Source organism: Falco rusticolus, chromosome 1 (assembly GCF_015220075.1).
Source record: "Falco rusticolus isolate bFalRus1 chromosome 1, bFalRus1.pri, whole genome shotgun sequence".
NCBI classification, from domain to species: domain Eukaryota; kingdom Metazoa; phylum Chordata; class Aves; order Falconiformes; family Falconidae; genus Falco; species Falco rusticolus.
In genome coordinates this window covers 80,290,236-80,310,781 of record NC_051187.1, presented here as the reverse complement: position 1 = coordinate 80,310,781, position 20,546 = coordinate 80,290,236, and positions in this window count along the sequence as shown.

Below are 20,546 nucleotides of genomic sequence, written 5' to 3'. Positions count from 1 at the left end.
AGGCAGAGAGGAGGCAAGACAACAGTCTTACCCCTTTCTTATAGAAAGTCCACTGACTCCTTCAAAACTCCAGAGATGCAAACAGATGGGAGGGAAAGATTTTAGCCAGCCTTCATCCCAACCTCATAGAGTGCTGAAACTTAATGTAAAAGCATAAAGGTCACACCTATAGTAGGTGCCCAAAGTGCTTTTGTTTGGGGTTGGGTTTTGTGGGTTTGGGGTTTTTTTTTTGCCTTGCCATCCATACAAAGTGAGATTTTATCGACAAAGGTAGGATCTGCATTTTTCTGAAGCTGCCACCAGTACATAAAAATAGACACTGCACTGCTAGAGGAGATGGGAAAAAAGAAAGCCAAACAAAAATGCACAAGTGTTCAGCCCTGCAAAGAGCTGTCTGTAAACAGGGAGGTGGAAAGCCACATTCACAGTCTGCTGGAGCAACCAGCATAAACTTAGTGTAGCCCTACTACTTTGCTTAAGTTCAGACCATACCACACAGAGCTGTCAGAGCGTTTCAGACACACACACTTTGCCCAGCATATTCTTTGCATAATGTAAAGTAGGTAGTGGTTTGATTTGCTCATTATGCACATCAGTTTGGATGCTGCAAGCGGTACCTGAGTCCCTCTTCACTGTCATAATAAAACGATGGCTGTAGAGACATCAAGAATGAATGAGGATACAGCACCGACAACAGGAACTTGAACTTCTTAGTAACATCAGGAGCCAAATAGTGAAGACTTAATACCAAAATTAAAAAAAGTAATAGCTCAAGTGGTCACCAAAACAATGTATATTATGCACTATTTTATATGCAAATAATGTACAATTCTGAGCAGAATATTGACTAACGGGAAGAGAAGAGACCTTTGGAGCACTAAGCAGAGCAGCAGTTTACAAATTCTGGAGTATGCCATTTTTGCATCAAAGTCTTTTAATTACAGAATGAATAAATCTACCCAGACAAAATTTCCTTGGGCTCTTCAAAGACAGTCTTGACTGTTTTGTCAAAGCACTTTCCTTTGTTGCCTGCACATAAATTATTGTGTGCAAAAAACCATGTCAGTTAAGAGAGAATACGAGTTATGAAATATTTCCCTGTGCTTAAGCATACATGCTTGCAAATCTCATTAAAATTCTGTTGAGTTGCATTGCCCACACAATTTGCAATCTTAGCAAAAGCCACACACAAGGCTTTCCTCCCCACTGTTTACACGAGCATTTTGGAAATGGGGCATATACTGCTACGCAGAAAGGCAAATAGAGACAAGAGTGAAACATAGTTTGTCGAGCTAATAGAACAGCAAGCCTTCCATTTGTTTCTTTAGTCTTAGAGAGCCGTTTCTGTTTAAGACTTACATGTTCCACCGCTAGCAAAGCTGGTGACAAGCATTTTCACTGCAGGTTGTTAAAGTGTGTGGGCTAGTCTAGTTTTAGCTATGAGAATATTTCCCAGCCATTATTAATGGTAGTGGTTTAATAAATGATTTAAGAGGTTGATATATAACAACAAAGAGACAGAAAGCCCTAAAGAGACTGGTTGTACCTTCAACCGAACCCGCTAAACTAATCTAAAGACTACAGCAAGCCTAGAAAAACATCAAATTAATCTGAATTCAGGGGTTTCTGATGTTTGCAATGAGCTTGGCTGAAACCAACCTAATTATTTTCATATTCCTTTATAAAAAAGTTACCAGTACTGCTTAATTACATGAGTAATAACAGACAACAAAGCCTCCTTCTCACACATTCAGGACTGTGGAAGCACTCTTTCATGCAGCAAGAAACGGTATATATAAAATAATTAAGACGGACATCAATGAAAGCAAGAAGGGGCATGAGCTTCAGGAAGCCTGCCAAACCACTGGGGCTTCTGGCAGAACATCCTGAATGTCTGCGATCCACTCGTTCAAATATGGGCATCAAACACCTTTGCAGAGACACCCCACACTGGTGGGTCACACCAGACCATGGGCCAGCAGCTGCCTCCTGCTGCCCGGACAGGTTTAGCTTGCCCACTTCAGCTCTAGGACAGCACTGGCAGGGAAACTGAAAACAGGTAAGATAAACTCTGTCACAAATAGCTCTGAAAAAGCTATCAGAGATGCCCACCCTCATGTCCCAGGAATTGTCATTGCTCCAGGTCCACCCCTCCATCTCTAGAAGGGCTCACAGACCATTTCTGAAGACAGAGATAGATGGGAAGAAAAACCCAGGTGTCCAGCAGTTTCTTATTTCCCCCTACCTCCAAGTAGTCAGATGAAATGAATGAAGAAAACTCCAACTTTACTCTATGTGTACTCTTAGAGCTTAGACCATCGTGGCTGCAGCAGCTTAATGCTGTTCCATACATTTGCAATGCAAAGAAATACCAAACCTTTTTACTATTCTAAAACCTGTTGAAGGCAAAGAATCACTTTCTCCTCAGCAGAGAGCTGTGGGCCAACTCCAGGCTGTTTCTCTTGCCATTTGGGAAGCCCAGTTTATCCCCTCACTGTTGCAGGAGGAAGGGGAAAGGGATAACCAGCTCAATCTAGATGTTCAGCTGATTCCAATTAGATAGTGATAATTTACAAGAGGTGATAATGCCACCAACAGGTGAACTAGTGTTTTTCCTGATTTACACCAGACAGGGATGAGATTCACCATCAGCAGGTAAACCCTCAGGGTGTGGATGAGACCACCTCAAAAACCAGGTGGCTTCAGCTTGTCCTACTTAAGAACCTCACCTTTTACACCAGCGTGGCAGGAGTAGGTGTGCTCCTCTGCAGAGCCTTGTCTTTATGTGGCTGTGTGTGCTGGGGGAAGCATCCCTGAGGGTTTTCAGAACTGAGCAAAGCTCCTTTCTGCAAGAAGAAAGGTCCTTTCCACAGGAGCAGGGCTTTGAGCACAGCCCACACCAGGGAGAAAGCTTGTTGAAGTCTGCAGCTGAGCTGGTGAAGGTTACTGGAAGTAACTGGACAACTTTTTGGCTGTGCCACCCCTTTCCTAAGAACTCACACCCCACCACACTCTTCCAATCCAGCCACAGCAGAAATGCCTCCCATGGAGCAGAATTCAGAGCTGGGTGTCTGAACCAACTAATCTTTTTATTTATTTGCTCAGTCCTTGACTCAGAGTCAAACCTCTCTTCCCATGCTTTCTCCTTGCACATTCACACGGTGTTCCCAGCCCATTTGGTCCATGGCAATCTCAGGTGGGTGGTCACCTCCTGGCTGTGGCAGTGGTTTGCTCCCGTGCCTGCAGCATGCATGGCTCTGGCAGCTCGGTGGCTGTCAGGGAATTTGCAAACCAGAGCAATGAATTGTAGGGGCTCTCGCGGGAAAGTGCTTCTGGCGCACACACACTTATGCAACTGGAATTAAAATCAGGTTTCATTTCCATCTCTGTGTCAAACAGAGTAAATCAGCATTTGCCTCATAAGCAAGAAGCCTGGGACAGCAGCTTCCCCAGCAATAGCCTCAGCGGCAGAAACACATACCTACCAGTAGTGAAAGATCTTCCACTTACAGTGTGTTTTAACCTGGCCCGCCTTCCTCCACCCCTGCACGTTTTCTGCTTATAAAAATTAATTGCTTCATAGCTGAAGGCAGGGTTTAATCCTCAAGCATAAATTCATACATGCAGTGATGTGATCAGTGAGGTTTGCGGGATTAAGTCCTTGGGTCCACCAAAAATTTTCACAGGAGTACAATTATAATCAGACATGCAGCTACACAAATGTTTAAAGGTAAGCACGTGTGCAATTGCTTGCAATTTGTTGCAGTTTTTAAAATCAGAAAAATTCTTCAGCATCAAATCAATGGGAGCTGCCTGGGCAGATATGCACAAAATAAAGCTGATGAGAAAAATCACTTTTTAGGGATCTTCCTGTTTATTTTTTACTTAGTCCTTCCTCAATTCCAAAATCCTTTTTGAAGAAGTGACTTTCCTCTGCCAGGCTTTACACTGTTGCTTCTCCTGACCTGAGCCCCTCCTGCAACCTCTGCTTTACTCCCAAACTTGAAGTTTCCGCCAAAGGTGCTAAGATTTTTACCTGCACTTTTTACCTGCACATCTCACAGCTTTTTCCTTGCAGCCCCAAAGACAAATAAGCATAAACATGGAGTTAATGTTTTGTTAATATGTTCCTTCACCTGAGCCCCTCCCCTTACCCCAGAAATTGGGAAGAAGAGATCTTCAGGTTATCTCCAAGGTGACCTGCCTGGTACAGTGGTTCCTGTGGCTCATGAAACAGTTTCTTGCCCTCCCCTGAGAGCTGACAACTCCCACCCTTTGCTCAGCCATGTCCTGTTCCCTCTCAACTCCAATGAAAATCCAACCTGAGGCAGCTCGCTACTGACTGCAAGTCCCAGACCAAAAAACAAGCAGCACAGCAGCAGGAGATGTACAGGAGGAACTCCCACCAGCAAACTGCAGCTTCTTATGCCAAGACCATTAAGGAAACAATTTATAAAAGATTTGTTCCTCAGAGCAGCTCCCTTTGCAAAACCTCTTCAGTCAGACACTTTCCGTTATCACCTGCTGCTGCTGCTGCATCTCCAGCAGCTGCTTCTGATCTGCTCCGCAGGTCTGCCACCAAAGCCATCTTTCACATCTTAAATTTCCCATATCACTCTCACAACTCCTGTACTTACAAAAATCTGGCAGCACCAGCCCACGCTCTGCCTGGCCAGCTGCCTGATGCTGGTGCAATCTCCCACATACTTTTGATCCACATTTTCAGTTGCTTTAGAGCCTTTCCAGTTAAGGGCTGCACCACAGAAGTGAACTGTTCTGACTATACCCCTCGGGGCTCTGGGGTCTGGAGCGGAGCTTTCCCCAGGTGAGCCCAATTGCTGGGTGAATAAGATGTTTCAGCTGGGTGGTCTCCCAGACCCTCTGCTGCTGAGAGCTGTAGCTCTGTTGAACACTACCTGAGACCTGTGGCTATTGCTCTGGGCTTTCGTCCACCTCCACAGCAGGAATGAGATCATTGGGGTTGCACTTGCACCCTAACCTTGGACCACCAGATGTAAGCCATGGACAATACAGTCCATAGTTTGGTTCCCTTCATAACGTCTAAAAAACCACACCAACTGCACCAAATTCTGCAAAATTCTCACTAACTGATGAGCTACTGTGAGAGGTGAATGTAAGGTAAGACAGACTGAATAAAAGCCACTGCAGCTGCACCATAAACAGTGATCCTACAGCATCAGTGAGATATTCTAAAAATACTGGGCATGTACCTGCACCTTCTCCTGGCAGAGTTTGTATGGCCCCCTGTCCTCTTTGACTTCTGGGTTTCAGGGTAAAAATATAACTCTTGCACCCTGTGCAAGGTTCTCTGTGCCACGTGTACCTGTGTACAAACTAACCTGAGCTTGTGTGTGCAGCACCCTGCTGACAGACTGAAACTATCATGGGTATAAGGAAAAACCTCACTTCACTGTACAAACTTTGCCCCCTTCTGATGGTACCAGTCATCAGCCTGTTTCATGGGCTACAGGTAAAATCTTTAAAGGATTTTAAAGGAGGAGCCAACTAAGTTTGCTATAATAGGAAGCAGTTTGCTTAATGAAACAGAGTGCCAAACAGGATAATATTATTCTCCCCCCTTACTAGAAGCATAATGTTAATTAAAGCAAAGGTAATGAAAGAGGAAAACACATACTTAATGTTTCTCCATCAATCTAGAAATCAGACTTCTTGTTCTAGACCCTTTTAGAAATATTTGCTCCTTTCAGGCCATGCATGCTGGGGTTTGAATGAAAATGGACTGAGATAATCAGTATTTAAACCTCTACATAGAAGATTTAATTCCTAAAGTACAAAATTAACCTTAAATATTACCTCTCCAGTTATGCACTGCATAAAAATTTAGCTTTCTTAAATCTGGAATTATTAATTTTTGTACTGAGTGACAGCCGCTTGTACAGTTGTTTCCAGTGAGAATTTATGCTTGATCCAGGCAGAGGAAAGGAGCCTGGAATCAACCTCTTGCTCTCTGCTACTGGTAATTACCTTTGCCGCAGAGTAGAGCGTGCCAGGCGCAAAGCATCCCAGCAAGGCCCCAGCATCAGCGGCAATGGCATAAATCAAAATGTGACAGCATGAAGGGACAAATAAATCACCAGGGGAGAGATGATGTGGGGAAGGATAAAAGCTATAAGCAATACAAGCGGATGAGTACATGGCCAACACCAACTGTGCTGGCGCTGTTTTGGTTGGCATCAGTTGAGCATCTGGAGTTGAGCTGGGTTCGTGGTACAACCTGTGCTTTGGAGACAGGAAAAATGAGACACAGAGAAGAAAAGCCTGAGTTTTCCAAGAGCTTCAGGGGAGCGAGGCACCCTCTCCTGGTACAGGGTCTCGTCTAAGCAAGGTTCCCAGGGACAATTAGTACCAGAGCTAGAGACAGCATAAAGGCATCCCACATCCTCCTCTTCTGATGCTGGCATGGGGAATTTGTGTCATCCTTTACTATTCAGATATACCAGAAGTATTTCTACAGGAATAATTACTTTTTGAACTTCTGCTGTTCTTTTTGAAGAGGAAAAGAAATCTATGCTACGATGCATTACAGGTATTAATAGAGAAATGTCCTAACAGAAACTACTTCCTTGGAAAGTAATTCACAGAAGGAGCCTCTCCTCTTAACTATACATTGGAGCTGGGAAAGTAAAGAGGAAATCTGCTTTTTTGGGGGTTTTGTTTGTTTGTTTGTTTATTTGTTTTTTCAGAGGAAGAGAGAATGGGAAGCAGAGAAGGATTTGGCTGTTGAGGGTATCTCATCACAGTAAGTGGCAAAGATGCTTCAGTACTACCACATGTCATTTTAGAGGGATGATGTGTTTGGGAGGAAAGTGAAATGAATGCAGCAGCTTCCCAGAAATCATCTCCCAAGGTTTTATCTTTAATATCTTTCCCTCCGTACTCTGATACAAACTATATTGAGAAAACCCTGATATCAGCAAAGCAGCCCATGTTGATGCCAAAGTGCATGGCCATGTCCCAGCCCCACTCGGCAGAAGCGACAGCAAGTCTCTTGTTTCCTACAGGAGCCCGAGCAGGATCCTAGCTTTAGTGATGTCTCCATTGTCACCAAACCACAGACACTGTGCATGGAAATACCCACTCTGGGCTGCGGGTTCCTCTGATGAGGAGGGTGCAAGTGCAAAGCCAGGATATTTTAGCAGGAAAGGGCAACTGCCCACCAGCCTCATAGTTAGGGAAGAGAAGGCTCTTCTTTGCTGGAAAAAGGGAACACATAAAAATAAGCTTGCCCAGCTCCTCTTCTCTTATCCCAGTGAGGGAATTAAGCAGCTAGTTTTTATACCATCAGGGTGTTCATTTCTGGTTTGGTTTTTCATTATGAACTTGAAGACCAGGGCACACTTACATGTAGCGAACAGCAAATACCAAAGATCATTACAAGGATAGAAGCCACATAAGGCAGGTGTGTGTGGAGAAGAAAAACAATAGCTGAGTGAAGAGAAACTATTAAACATCTGGAGGAAAACAAAACCAGGACCCATTAGGAGGCCGACAGGCAGTTAACATAACGTACATTCAAAAAAAAAATATATACAGCATTTTGTGTGAGATTCTCACTTTGGTTTGTGTCCCGCAGCACTATTGAGATCGATGGCTTGTGAAGTCCTAAAGAGCAACCAGTGGTTTTGTCCGTATTAGGTCTCTGGAAATTTCAGTTAACGAGGAGTGGAAGGAGACGGGTTTTTTAATTATTACTGCTTTTTACATTTAACTACTCTGAAGCACCCAGCCCTGAGGAACAGAAGTCCCTCTGGAAGCTGATAGCAGCTTAGAACAATAAGAGGCAAAATCATAAGGTGCTTCAGAAAATTTCATACTAGCCATGAGGGACACAAATACTGGCACTTTGGAGAATATATCAAGCACCAATTATGGATAAAAAGGGCATGCAGAGGCAAAGGAAGAGTCCATGTTAGACAAGGAAATCCACTACACTGACCTTACCCTGCTCCAGGAGAGCATTTCTTATACCCCTTGCAATACACTTTTGATTTTGTGGAATCCAAATCCTGCTAGACTCCCGCTTTCTTTGCCCTTCCCCCCACATTTTTGGATAGAATTACAAAATGATGGGGTTAATAGAGCACAGAACAGCTGCAATCTATTTGGACCTCACTGAAGGACTTGATACTGTCTCCTGAAATCATGCTCCAAATTAATTCAAGTTGATTCAGGCAGGAACACAGTCATGCTGATTGAAAGCTGCCTGAGAAGACTGTAAACACGGGGCAACAACACGTGGCCATGTTCTTGCTGTGGGCACCACCGTGGAGCCGGAGCACTGCTTGCTGCGGTTTAACCACATCGGCTTTCCAGGGGGAAAAAAAAAAAAAAAAGGGAATTCAAGGATCACTGACAAGAAGTCCCAGATGCAGTTAAAATAAAAGGGAGTTACATCCATTTAGGCAGAGGGATAAAAGTCATGAGGTCAAGAGAGTTAAGAAATGTTGATAAAACAAGTCAGCTTTTCAGTGGGAAGAGGGGGAGGAGGGTTGAGCAACCCTGTGTACCTGTGCAGTGAGAGATGAGTACATACCGTTTAACAGAGGGGAAAAATCCGGGAGATGGCAGCATTAATAGAGATCCTTCTCACTCAAAGGCAGGCACAATAATAACATTATTGGATTCATCAGCTTGCAGCCAAACAGCTGTCTGTAACGCCAGAGGCTGCGTGTGCTGGGTGCATTCCCACCCATGCTGCAGCAGGGATTCACGGCTTTCTGACATGAGAAACTTGACCAGAAGAGCTATTGGGGAATGAGCTATTTCACAGTCACCGGTCTGGAACAGCTCCCTGCTCAGACCATTGCCTTCCACAGTAAGTGTCGTTTTACTGTGGGTTAATTAATGCTCTCTTCCAGAGCAAAATACTTGCTCTGTAACACACTCCCTCAATACAGTTGAGCAGCAGCTCTTGCAAACTAGATTATTCTGGACGATTTTGCATGGTAGACAAGCCCCAAAATCCAAACGCTCTCAATCCATAGGTAGAAAATCCATCCAGTGACCAGAGGAAAGAGTTTCAGAACTGATACAATCAGGACCCTGCTGCCCTTGTCAATACCAAAAGTCTGCTGAGCGCCCATCCCATCGCTCCTTAAATCTACAGGAATTTTGCTGCTTTGATAGGAGAGGAATTGATTATGCCCAGTTGCACGGTTTCCAAGGAAAAATAGCTTTTTATATTATTTTTTTAAAAATCACTTTCAGGTTTAGTTAGGGATTTATTTTTGTTTTTCATTTATTTTCAATACAGTGAAAGTGCTTCAGCTTTGGAAAGGAAGGAAATTTTTACACAAAGGTAACTGAGAACAGTCTGGGAAAATTTAGGGGAGGGGGACACGTTTAAAGAAGTATGGCCTGGGAAAGATAGCTTGCGCTTTCCCAAACGCTGTTGACAATAATTTTCTTTGACATCCCTGCTTCTTCGCATGCATGGTCTCCATATTCTCCAGCAGAAAATAAGACTACAAGAACTTCCCTGGCATCTCCTGCCCAGTGCTCTCCGGCCACATACAAGGAGCTCACCTTTGGACTTAGTGAAATTTCAGTTTTACAGAATCCTATGTGAAACTCTTCATCCTCCTCCTCCTCCCTGTCTTCTAGGAGGAAACCACTGCTGCTCTGGAGAGGCTGGTACCTTTTCCTGCTCATGCTTTGAAATATCCACCCAATACAGCGATGGGCATTTCCTAAAGCACCCAGGTGGCTGGGGAAGCCAGTTGTTCAAAGTGCTTTAAAAACTGGTTTGGTCATTCAGCTGTTGGTGTTCTTCAGTAATTTGGATTTTGCACCCAGAGCTCAGGAGAGCAAACTCACTGTGAGCCCCATCACCTCCCCGGAGTGGGCTGTGAGTCCTGGGAGAGCGTTTGGGCACCTGGTACAGGACACTGCTCTCAAAACACAGGCTCGAGCCTGACTCAATTCACTGCAGGGGTAATTCCAGTTCCTCCTTCCAAATCGAGAAGCCTCCTTCCCATTTCTGCCCATACCTTACCCAGGTTAGGAATTTGGACGAGGAGAGCTGGCAACAGAGCAGGAGGCAGGGCAAGGCAGATTGCCCCTTCATGCAGCAGAATGGGGAACCTTTACAGGTGAGCATCTTGTGCTGCATGATACCCTGTCTCATCACAAGTATTCACTGTCACTCAGCCCTCAATACACAGACATCTCCAGACTGGAAAAAAAAGCAACCCCAAGCAACCTTAAAAAAAGCCTGATTTCTAGCTTAATGCAGACTCCATAAACAGCCAGTCACTAGGGATGTAAGAGTCAGCCTTCTCCATCTCTCCCTGCCTAATGTGAAGCAGATGTCTTCTATTAATGAACTAATTGCTAATTAGTAACCACTTCATTTCTCTTCCATCAGCTCTCTTTTCTAGTTCAGGCATAGGGAGGGCAGGCTGTGTAAATAAGCCAGCCCCCACAGAAATGTATTGCAAATAAAGCAATTCAAAGGCAACAAGGTAGGAGGTGAGCAATACAGTGCCTTTTGCCAGATGGGACATGTGATGGGGGACACTTCGTTTTCTGCTTTGCAGGTCTGTTGACTTGCCAGGTTGCTTAACTCTCCTGTATTTTGGTCTCAAATCCTTGCTTGTACCTTGCCTGTTCACACCTTACACACTAAACAAAGGGCATGTCTCTGATTTCAGTGCTTAGCAGAAAGGGGCTGTGATATTTCCTACCGTCCTGGGACATTGTAACAGGGTAAACGTTACAATCAAGTTTCTCCTTGCTTGCTTGCAATGGAACAGAGCTGAGCAATGTCAAGTCACAGCCAGATTCCCATGCCCAGCACAAACTCATACAAAGATCATGTGAATGGGCTTTGAAAGGGAACGAGGGCAAAACCAGACTTTGTGCTCTAGGGCATACAGGTTAAGTTGATGTGGCATAAAACACCAGGACTTTTGTTAGCATGATTTTATCACTAAAACCAGAACTGCATACCTCCTTGGAGCCAAGTTCACAGAACTTGAAAAGCCTAGACCGCCAAGGCCTTAGTCTATTGTCCCATCACCTACGGGACAGTGCATAGGGTATCATGACAGTAATACGTGAATGGCTTGCACAGCACAGTGACTGGCATCACATGAGTGACCCAGACACAGAGCAGCTTTACTCCTGAAAGCTGGATGGGACATGCCCTCTGTTCTTTGTCCACTCTGAATTCCAATGGGAAACTCCACCATTTGCCCCAAAAGCTTTCTGTTTGAGTTGCATCGCTCTGAGCTGACACAGATAGAAGCCTGTGACTTTGGTGGTAAATACTCCACTCATGGTCCAGAGATGAAAAATTTTTCATGGTAAATATCCTATTATCCTGGTCGGGGTTGCAGTACATCTCGGACAATCCTCAAAGTAAGAGGCTGCAGCCCTCTGATCTGCTTCTGGTGCAGCATCCTCATGTCTCTGCTCCTGAGATGCTCAAGCAGGAGAGGAGAGCACCCAGCAGCTGGGACACACCACCCGGTACCCCTGAACTTGGGACCTCTGAATTCCAGTCCAAAATGTTACATCCCAGTTCAATCAAGAGAGATTATTTCCCTCTGGGCTCTGCATTCAAAAATATGATGATACTTACACATTATTTATAGACAAGGGATAGCATTCAAATTCTGCCTGGGTCCCAGCCACCACATTGCATCTTTCTAATGGTTTCCCAAGAGAGACAGATTCCTGTTCTGGCTGCCTGACTCTCCTTTTCCCTTTCCACCTGATACTAAGGGATCTTAAATGCTTAGAAAGCTATAGCCATGCTCATTTTGTAATACACTGGAACTCTCCTTTTGCATCATTCTAAGGGGGACTTACTTTAATGTGGTTCTTGGAAATAATTTCTCCCCTCATAAAACACCCCAAACTGTAAACCTCCCAATGAACTCCTTACATTAAGGCATTTTAAAGTTTTATTTGTTAACCATCATAATAAACAACTCCAGGCTTTACAGAGCTTTTGATCCCCAAGGATCCCAGAGTGCTTTCACCCTGCGCACCAACTATGGACCAGGATGAATTCATCACCCTGGGACAAGGCAGCTGTTCCCAGGGCCACAGCTGGCTGTGCCGAGCAGGGCTGTGTGGGAGCAGCACCCCTGTGGGGAGAGCACAGTATCTCTGCAGCTCGGCTGGTACAGTCGCCCTGTTACGATGCTCAAACCTGGCCAAAGTGGGAGTGCTGCATGCCCTCCACTTCTACAGCATCATTAAATCAGAGCCCAGCAGGCAGTTACCAAGAAACGCTCTACTAATTGAGGGATTTACTAAGTAATAACTAATATTGACTGCACCATGATGGGGGGGGAGGCAATGGACACAAGTTGCAGCACAGGAGATGATAATTAAATATAAGGACAAAAAATTCACTACAAAGGTGGTCAAATATCACAAATAGGTTGTCCAGAGGGGCTGCGACTGAGTCCTTGAATTCAGCTGGACAAAGCCCTGAGCAACCTGGTCCTGTTGGACCTGCTTTGTGCAGGGCATTGGATGAGACGTCCCATCCCAAATCCTTCTGTGCCGTAGTCTGGTGCAATAACTTAAAGCATGAGTAGTGTTGGTTTAAATTAACACATCAACTGCTGAGTTGCAGCAGCTGTCACAGCTGTTAGCTACAGGCCTAGCAGCCTCCAGCCGACACCAGAAATTGCAAAGCCTCAAGCTGCACTAGTGAGAGTCTGCAGAAACCCCACTGTTCCAGTAATTTCACTGAAAATTAAGTTGATGGCTCTTGTCGCACCCCGGCAGCTGCAGAGGATAGCAGCACACCGGGCCCCGTTCAGCAAACGTTTCCGATCTTGGGTGTTTCCTGACTTCGCTCCCGTATTTTCTAGATTAAAGCCATGCAATGCCATTAACTGTTGCTCAGAGCAACCAATTGCTCGTTATTCTCATTAACCTGGACTCATTCCAGTTCATCAGTATTAGCAGTGAAGAGCAATACCGAAACCTGGCTTCAATATACTGTACTTCAGATCTCATCGACACCCAGTGAAGCCACCTCCCTTATCTCACATACAGCTTTCCTATGAAGCTGGCCCAGAAAGCTCTTACGAGGCAGACAAACGGCGTCACGCTGTCCCACTTGGATTAGCATCTCCCATAGCTTCCAGATGTTTCTTTGCCGTGCTGCAGCCTCACCAGCTGTTGCCTCGTCTTTAGGAATTTGTGCCCAGCATCACACCGTCTTGTTTACATCTTTGCTGATGCTGTTTGTGGTTAACTCCTGAAAAGTGATTTCCCCCCCGCCCCCGCAAGGAGTTGTGCATCCTATGCAAGGAATGACAACTAGACCTCGGTTGGAAGGCAGCAAGACAGGGAGACTCCACCACTGCCTGGGGGGTGATTTCAATAGTTAACTTCCAGCTAACTACTTTTCTGCTCACACTAGATGCTCAGGAGGTTTCTATGTGGGCAAGGCTACAGCATGATATAAAGGCTTGGTAGCTAGAAAGCAGCTATAGGCAAAGTCATCGCGTAAGCCAAGTCTTCCTGGGGTGGGAGCCAGAGAGTGTGGAACTCAATATGAAAGATATGACTGTATTTTTTGTTGATATCATTATATTTTATATTCTGTTTCATTATGGTCTGAAAACGCTTTTTAACGCACTGCTCTCACTGTGATCTGCAGTCGCTTGATTGCCTTGTGATGCTGATCCCGAAGGAATCCTCTCTTGGATTCAGGCTCTGCCTGGACTTAGAAACGGATGTTTCAGGGTTTTAATCTGTTTTTTTATAACCCTTAGATGCTGTTGGGAAATAAACAACTCAACGGTCCCTATGGCTGTGAAGCACTTTTTAGCAAACAGTAGCTCTGAACTACCGGGGCAGCATTTCAATCACTGCAGTACGGCAGGGAGACCTGCAAACAGCATAGGTATCTATAGGTTGAACAAAACCCCTGTAACCCATCCACTTTGGACAAAGGTCTGGCAAGTTCCAGTGCTGTTGCACAGCAGCTTCTAAACGGCAGCTACCAGCTCTGTTAAATAAGTAAAAAAAAATCTGTACTGCTGTAGTTCATACCTAGAAAGCATGCAGGACAGAAAACATGCAATTCAAAGGTGAATTGAAGAACAACCTTTTGTTTAAAGTTTTACCCCATGTAGCGTAAATAATGAACGGGTCATTTATAACTTGTAAGATCGGTGCGTACAAAAAAACATGTAAACTTTTCAACTTATAACGTTTCACAGTGATAGGAATGCCATTATTCTCGTCATTGTAGCAACTGAACACACACCACTGCTTAAATGAAACGGGGAAAAGAAAAAAGAGAACTTCCCACCAGAAAGTAATGAAAAGAAAGTTAATTACAGGACTTAAAAAAAAAAGAAAAAAAAAAGTAGTTGGACATCAGCCAGAAAGCTTTCTGTTTAGACCTGGTTAAGTCTTCCTAAGGGAAGCATTATTTTTTTTTTTAATGCAGAGGCTCAAGTCTCTGTTTTCAGAGCACATCATAGTTGATGAGTTTAGCACTTTCACATTTGAACCAACAGCCTATTAATATTTTTTTCAGACCTTCTGTAACACCACATGGTAGTTTGCTCACTTAATAATAATTGTGTAAATTGTCATCAATTCCATGCCTGTCATTAAACCAGTTTTACCCTGAATAACCTCTTGGATTTGGCAAGTGAGACTCAACTGTTCCACATCGTGCATTAAATGTGTGACCTCCTTGTTTCCATTTCAACCCTTCTTGTTCAGCAGTGTGTTCTGTGTTGTGATCATAGCGGTCCTTAGGCTGGAGGGGAGGGAGGTCTGCATGCAAAGGCTGGAGAAACCAGCTGATGGGATGGGAACATCATGAAGTGGTAAAAAGGCAAATGCAAACTCAGGAGGAATAACTCCATCCACCAGTACAGGATGGTCATTGACCAGTTGGAGAACATCTCTGCAGAAAACGTCCTGGCAGAGAAGCTGTCCCTGAGCTAGCAATGAGCCCTTGCAGCAAGGAAGGCCAACAGCTGACAGCTGCAGTAGGAAGGGCATTGCCTGCAAGCGAGGGAGATGGTCCTTTCCTTCCGTTCATCGCTGGCAAGACACATCTGGAGTGCTGTGTCCTGTTGTGGGCACTGCAGCCCAAGACAGACATGGACATACTGGAGCAGCTCTAGCAAAGGCCAACGGGATGGCCAGGGGCTGGAGCACATAGCACATGGAGAGAGGCTGAGCCAGCTGGGCCCACTGAGCCTGGAGAAGGACAAGCTTCAAGGGGACCTTATTGTGATCTGCCACTCCCTGATGTGATGAGAAGGTGCAGAGAAGACAAAGCCAAACTCTTCCGCAGGTTGCACAGCAATAGGGCAAGAGGCAGCAGATACTAGCTGTGACATAGAACATACCCACCAGATTTTAGGAAAAAATTATCACCATGAAGGTCGTTAGACACAGGGCCCAGGAACGTGTGTGATCTCCATCCCTAGAGACAAGCAAAATGTGACCGGACAAGGCTGAGAGCAACCCGATCTAAGTTTGGCCCTGCTCTGAGCAGAAGGTTGGCTGACCCCAGGGGTCCTTTCCAGTCTGAATTATTCCAATTCTCTGATTCATACTTTTTCACCAAGGTACATTTTTTTAAAACATGCCTGAGTCATTTGAAGCATCACATCCAAACCACTGAATCACATGTGCATAACCCACTCTAAAGTGACGTAGCATTTGATCCTAAAAATGCCTCATACCAAAGAAGTAAGAATGGACTTTCAGGTTTTGTTAACTAAGTGTTTATAGCGCTGAGTAACACATTTGTTAAGCCCTTGGGACAAGAGCTGAATCTGCCTTTGCATAGGAGAGCACACCAGCACCGCTGCTTTTGTAGCAACGTGGAAGTGCTGGGCTCTGTGGGAAGATGCAAACCCAGGTTAGTGATTTAACCCATCACAAAAGGACCGTACGGTCAGGGTTGTTCAGGTGTCACCTCTAGATGTGGAGTCAAAGTGAATGCTCTGCAGCCAAGGCAGGCAAGACCCCACAAGGCACGTTTGAATGCCTCAATGGCAGTGTCAATACTGAGGAGTTAATAAGCAAACGCTACCCCTCACCAGCCCAGAGGGAAGGGCTCGGGCTCGGGAAGGACACAGGTCACTAACAACAGAGTTGGAAAATTTTTGGAGGAGCTGAGCAGCTCCGGAGTTACCCAAGTTATTGCAGCCCGTAAGCAGCCCCACAAAGAAAACACTGGCGGGGGCTTTTCCACCGAGCCAGCTGAAGTCAAATGAATAAAAACTGGCATTAAAGAAATTCACTGGAGACAGATTACCTTTTTGTTACTTGATTTTCCAAGGGTGGGGAGTTAATTTATTTTTCTAATTTTAAAGACTCCTTTCCCCTCTCCCTTCCTCCGCAGGACAAGCCCCACAAACCACAGAGCGATGGCAATAAGCGAGTACAAGAACTCACCGAGGCTTGTGGCAGACCCTCTTGCACTGTCAGATTTTAAACCGAGACTGGAGAACTTCCTAGAAACTACACTGTATTTTAAAGAGGCATTAATTCTGACAAGTCCAGTGGTTGATTATACGAGGTCATTTGATCAGGTAACAAATGCTCATTCTGGTTTGCAGACAAAGGTTATCCTGTGGACAAAGAGGGTGGAGATGAAACATGGGCAGAGGGAGAATGGGGGGACCAAGCGCCGGGGGCAGAAACAGCCACAGGTCACCTTGCCTTAACAGCATCCTCGGTGGCAGCCCAGAGAGATCTGAGACACAAGAAGCCGGGAAACAGAGCCCACGAGCACAGGGCAAGAAACTGAATGCAAAGGCAAGCTGGGGAAAAGCAGGAATGGGATCAAGTAAGGGATGTGCTTTGCGCCCCTCCTGGGGTGCTCCGCCGCAGGGGGCTGGAACCCGGGCCGGGACAGGGACTGGGGCTGGGACTGGGACTGGAGCTGGGGCTGGAGCTGAGGCTGGAGCCCAGGCTGGGACTGGGACAGGGGCTGAGGCTGGAACTGGGACTGGGACAGGGGCTGGGGCTGGAGCCCAGGCTGGGACTGGGACAGGGGCTGTGGCTGGGACCGGGGCCTGGATCCAGGACTGGAGCTGGAGCCTGGCCGGCGCCGGGAGCCAGGACTGGGACTGGGACAGACGCTGGGGCAGAGGCTGGAGCCCAGGCCGGGACTGGGACAGGGACGGGGACTGGGGCTGGAGCCGGGAATGGGACTAGAGTCGGGGCCATAACTGGGGCTGGGGCTGGAGCCGGGCCCGTAACTGGGGCTGGGGCCGAGGCCGAGGCCGTAACTGGAGCCGGGGCCGGGGCCGAGGCCGTGACTGGAGCCGGGGCCGAGGCCGTGACTGGAGCCGGGGCCGGGGCGGGCGGCGCTGCGGTCGGGGCGCGCCATCTAGTGATGCCACCGCTCGCCGCGCTGCCAGGGCCGGGACCCGCCCCGGTTGGAGCCGCGGCTGCGAGGTTAGGTCGAGGGGGTGCAGGTGGGGGATTGATTTCGGGGGGAGGGTCTCGTTTTGCAGCGTGGATGTCGTTCCCGGGGTGGGAACCCTGGGGCGATGCTGGTCCCGGTGCTCGGGTGTGTAAATTCACTCCCCGGCTAGTCCTTCTGCACAACACAGGAGACATGTACCTGCTTCATCAGCCTCTGTGTGACAGCTTAATAAAAAAAAAAAAAAAAAAAAAAAAAGTTTTAAAGACTTTCCAAGTCTTTACTCCACTTCCTTGAAGTGCCCAAATTTTACGAAGGACTTCAGTAATAGTATCAGACCTGGTGATACCAGATTTCTTTTGATGGAGGGTATGTTCATATTCACAAAATTAAAATAAATATTATAGTATCCTGCTCACTCAAGGGAAAATTACAGGGAAAAAAGCACAACCGCAACACTAACACTGTCAGATCTTCCCTTCCATTTTATTTCCATTCAATGCTACAGACCCTCTATGGGCCAGGCTAGTTGAGCTGTTTTCCACGCCAGATTTCTCTTGAGCACAAAGGTATTAGGAGGTACAAATGAAGATGTTCTGTTAATGCTTGTCTGCCGTCATTTATTTCAAGAGCTGTTTTGGGCTGGCATCGGTCAGTTCTTGGATTTGCAAGTCGAAAAGGTAGATACTGCAAAGGATCCCCTTTTCAGAGTGGGTACAAAGGATTTTCTGGGAAAAAAGATGACCCAAATGGTTTAGATACACCTCAAATTAAACCATACTGAGTCACTAAGGGACCACAGTGTTAGTTTAATCACAGAATTTAAATGGGTAACTGGTTGCAGAAGGTAGATCGGAAAACAGGGATGTGCATGCCTTCCTCTCGCTGTCACTCCTGAATTTGAAGATTCATCCCAAGAACTCATTTTCTGTTGAAATGGGGCTTATGGAAAAGCATATACAGTTCCCTGTGATAAGAGCACACGGGGTTCAAAGGGAAGGAAGAAAGCATTCTGCTTTTACAAGCATTGCATGCAGAGCCTGTGCAGGGACCATGGTAGAACTGGTGTAATTACAACAGAGGAATGTGAGAGGGGAGCTTGATGAAGGCTACTAATGGCTGAGTTTACACACCAAGCACTGAAAACCATCTAGTGAGGAGAGATTCACTGGAAAGATTAATGGTCACTCTATTTGAATTCTGCTCCCACCAGTGCAAAGCAAGGTACTGAGAAACCAAAACGCAACAAGGACTCCATAAATCTTTCCTACTTAGTCCTGCATATTAAGCATGGGAGAGAGAAAAGGGAAAGGTCAGGGGTTAGGAAGGATGGAGAGGAAAAACCTGCCGATTTGCTTACTGCTTTGGGATGTATCACCTGCTTAAAACTAGGGGGGAAGAATCTTGCAAGTCTGGAGTAGGCTGCCAAGATCCCTAGGTTTTCTGCATAACAGGTTAATTCCCATCTTAATTTAGAAAGACTCTTCAGACTTCTTCGTAGTTATTTCTTTCGTTGCTCGTCTCCCAGTTGCCTTTCAGCTCCCTGCAGAAGCTCTCCTTAGGATGGAGCCTGAAGATCGTGCCTAACCAGGGACCTGAAAATGCGGTTAGAAAATACTAGGCAGGAACTTGGATGGCTCTCAGGCTGGAGCTAGGACAAAAGGAGGGGGAGGGAGGATCCACAGCCGCTCCCAACATGCATGGGAGACCTGACATCTTGAACTGCTGGCTGCAGCATTCACTGAGACATAAATCAGGCCATTCATGAAGGGGTCTGCTCTGCCAATATACATAGAGAAATACTAGACGGAAAGAGGCAAATCTGAATTAGATCCATCCCTTGCATAGCAGAAATCCTTTACGCCAGTTAGATGAGAGAAACTGATGTTTGAAAACCACAGAAGGTTTGGCAAAGGTAAAATTTTACATGCTAATGAGCCCCCAAAGAATTTTGACCTGTGAAGGATATTTAACTACTGAGAAAGATTTATATCCAATAATACACAAAAATGGAAGTGAGCACAGAGTACGGGGAATTAGAAACACACTGCAAACATCCTCCTGCTCACATCAGCCGAGAAATAATTCAAGAAAATACCAGAAACACTTTTCAGTGTATAAGCAGTGAGAAAAGTAAAATTCCTTAGTTAGAGAAACGTTTTGGTATGGTCTGTCACTGTCTGCATTCAGTATTTAAAAGCCTTATCACTACAAAATACTGCACAGAGACACTCTGCTGCGGCGAACCTGTCATCTGCCCTTGTCAAGGAGCATTTGTGTTACAGTGGCACAAGAGCCAAGCAACGTATTGCTGAAAGAACAGCCATTAACACAACACAGATTACTCAAGCCTCAGGTCAATGAAACAACCACAAGACTATCCATCTCTCCCCACCCCTATTTGTACATATGCACCCTTTAAATTACATTTCACCAAAATAATCTGCAACAGAACCCATTCTATATGAATAATTTTAAGACCATGATTTCATGAAGTCAGAGGTTTTTCCAAGCAGCTTTCTGCACACCTGCATTACCAGCCTGATATAAAAGATTCTATCCGGTGAAGTTACAGCAGTATCTCCATTACGCATTATTTCTAATTAGTGAAGCCAGTTACCGTTCCCTCTGTGTATATTTGCAGACAATGTACAAATTCACATCTATAATAATAGATCATTGTCATCTGTCACAAGGGAAATGCAAGAAAAAAGCCCGCTTATTCCTGAGAGAGATCAAACGCTGGCACAGGTCGTGGAGAGGTCCATCCAGAGAGGATGTGGAGAGGCAGCGGAGTCTCCACCCTTGGAGATAGTCAAACCCCAATGGGACACGGCCCTGGAAAACCAGCTCCGAGCAGGGGGCTGGACTACACAGCCTCTGGCGGTCCCTTCCAGCCTCACCTTTTCTGGGACTTGAATTTGGCTTGTGCCTACCACCTACGCACCAGCCAGAGCAGCCAGGCACTCTGCTTAAGTCCTGGGTACCAACGTTTTGTTTCCCCCTTGCATCAAGGCAAGAGAATCCAAACCCCCCCACACCCCCCTCCTTTTTTTCTTTAGATTTCAAGAATAACTAGACATAGTTGTTGTGTTAAGAGGAGAGTATGATTTCTTTGATATAA